Here is a 2961-nt window from a genome sequence, read left to right on the forward strand (position 1 = left end):
AATTACTAATTTCCTTAATTGAATACTTTTATCCTGCCAGTGCTCTCTCATTTTCTGTAACTAGGGCCCCCCCTCTCAATTTCTGGCCTTTATAAGTAACAGCTGGGAGAGATGGGTATTTTAGTATTCTGACATCAGAAAAGACTCTTGTAGTTCTACAATTATCTTCTACATAGCTACTAATATTTTAATTTTTTTGTAATAATTTCAAACCAAACAATTTCCAGTGCCTAAGAATCCTGGTAACAAAAATCCTGTTGTATCCAAGACCTCACAAGTGGCTCTTAGGACATAGTCACAGCAGAAGGGACATCCCCAACCACATAAGGTCAACCACAGACTGCAGGTTCCCACTGTGGTCCTCGATACTTTAAGGAACAAGGTGTCTGACAAGGATCTCTCACCTTTTGGTAAGTGATGAAACTCATTTCCCCCCCCCTTTCTTTTCTTTAAAGTGAGTTTTATTATTGTTTCTGAAAATTTGGGTTTTTTTTATACTTACACCCTGTAGTTGGGTTCATTCCAACTTTGTTTTATTTTTTGGTATTATGTTTTGCTGTGATTTTCAGATTAGTTAAAAAAATGTTTATCTGGACTAACTTGTCTATCATGCTTGAATTTCTTTGTGACTATTATCTCCAAACTAAACAAATACTCAGCAAGGTACACTTTATTTTTACCAGTAATCAGACAGTTTCTAAACATAATATATTATTAAAAAACATTTTTTGGTCTTGGCAAAATAAGGAAATAAATGTACAAGTTACACATTTAGTAACTTAATTTTTCTAGTAATGAGTTTATGTTCATATATGATTTTTCAACTAGTTTTGCCTTATAATCAATGAATTGTAGAAATATAGTCGCAATATTTTCAGCTATGTGATCTGTGTGGAAGTGATTATGTTTCTTTTTTATTCTACTATGGTACTGGGGATGGAACTCTGGGCCTTGTGCATGGTAGGCATGAAGGTGACTTCTTTTTATTAAATCACTGATTCTGAAACTTGGGAGCAGTGAGAATACATCTAATGCCTGAATGTTAAACAGCAAAAAACATTTTTAATTTTTCCTTTGAAAATAACTCATCTAAGGCTGGGGTTGTGGCTCATGGGTAGAGCACTCACCTAGCATGTTTGGGTGCTAGGTTCAATCCTGAGCACCACATAAATAAAATAAAGATATTGTGTCCACCTAAAACTAAAAAAATGTTAAAAAATAACTTATCTACTAACTTAGGCCCTTTATATGAATGTAAAACAAATAAGTTTTATGAAATGGATGGGCTCTCTTTTTCTACATATAGGTAGAAGGAAACAATGCTAATAAAACTAAAGTAATTTTAAAAGGGGGATGGATAGCAAAGAGTTTGTTTAGATAAATTTATTTGGCAGTAATGGAGTTCCTGCATTCTGTGAGTTGGACATTATTAATGTGTTGGAGCACTCACAGACTCTATCCTTGCCCTGTTCCTCTTGACCAGCGAGTGTCTTGTTGAGTTTTATGGGAATGTGAGAAAAGAACACCTTTACTTGACATCAGTCCTCTTTTAAATATTTTGTGTCATTCTTCCTATCTGAAAAAATCAAACTACACGTGTCTTGATTGCTGTTGCTCTCAACAGATATGTATTCCTAAATTCCCTGCAGGCTGACTTCTGTCTCCTGTGCTGACATTTTTATTTGGAAGATGATCAGTCTTCCTTTTAGCTAAAAACAGCTTTTTAGCCATATTTTATATAATGCATGTGTGCCTACATATGAAGCTCTCTCCCATTTTCTATACAGAATATCTCAATATATTTGAGCTCATTTTGGATTTATGAAATTACATGTGCTTGAAATATTACTTGACATCTTATTATGTTTAGTACAATATATTTAAATCAATGTTATATAAAATAGTAACTTAAAGGTAATAAGAGAGATTTTCCCCCATTCTAATTAATGAAATAATTTTATTTCAAAGTAAAATTTGACTTCTTTATTTCTGAAAAATAATGTTGAGCCACTTTAAATCCTCATGCTACTGGATCCTGCAGTGGCCTACCCCTCTGCTGAGGTCTTCTGTCATAGTCTCTCTGACACAGTGTTTTTACATGGTGTCTCCTGCTCCTCTTTCATGTGCTTGTTTAAGTATCAGGGCACAGAATTCCTACAGCTCTTTCATTCACTGTTTGAGAAAGTTCCTCTTAACCCTTGCCCCTTTGCTTTTCTCCATCATTTCCACTTCTCCACAGCTAACATTTCCAGCCACACTACAATGTGTTTCCATCCTAAAGCTGAAACAACTGGAGTTGAAATTGGCTGTGACATTGTCATCCTAAATTCAGATGTTTTATAATTGTATGTTTATTCTTCATTGTTGAATAAAAGTGACAACTTTCAGGTTTGAAATACAAAGTAAAATATCAAAAACAATCTGTAGTAGTCTTGTAGATACCAGTCAAAACTAAAACCTCAGGACTGGGGTTGTGGTTCAAAGGTAGAACACTCACCTGGTGTGCGTGAGGCAATGGGTTCAATCCTCAGCACCACGTGAAAATAAAATAAAGATATTGTGTACACATACAAGTAAAACTACATGTTTATGAAAAAAATCCAGGTATCTTGTGCCTTTGGTGATCTGTTTGTACCATTAGTAGTAACACAAAGAACATTTAGATTGTAGGTAAGATGAATCAGACTGTAAAAGTAAATCTTAACACAAAAATGTATTTAGTCATTACTATTTATTTTTGTCTTCAAAATGCATAACCTAAGTTATTTTTTTTATAGGCATTGGCTCTCCAGAAGCTTTAAAGAAAATTCTTTCCCTAACTGAGGAAGGAACTTTGGAATGTCACAAGAATCCAGCTGATGATAAAATACAAAGGCATCTTCTCAGCTGTCTCCTCCTCCGACTTCCCCACAGAGTTCTCCAAGGAAAGGTAGAACAAAATGAGTTGTTCTTTTCCTTTAT

This window comes from Ictidomys tridecemlineatus, chromosome 16 (assembly GCF_052094955.1).
Source record: "Ictidomys tridecemlineatus isolate mIctTri1 chromosome 16, mIctTri1.hap1, whole genome shotgun sequence".
Taxonomy (NCBI): domain Eukaryota; kingdom Metazoa; phylum Chordata; class Mammalia; order Rodentia; family Sciuridae; genus Ictidomys; species Ictidomys tridecemlineatus.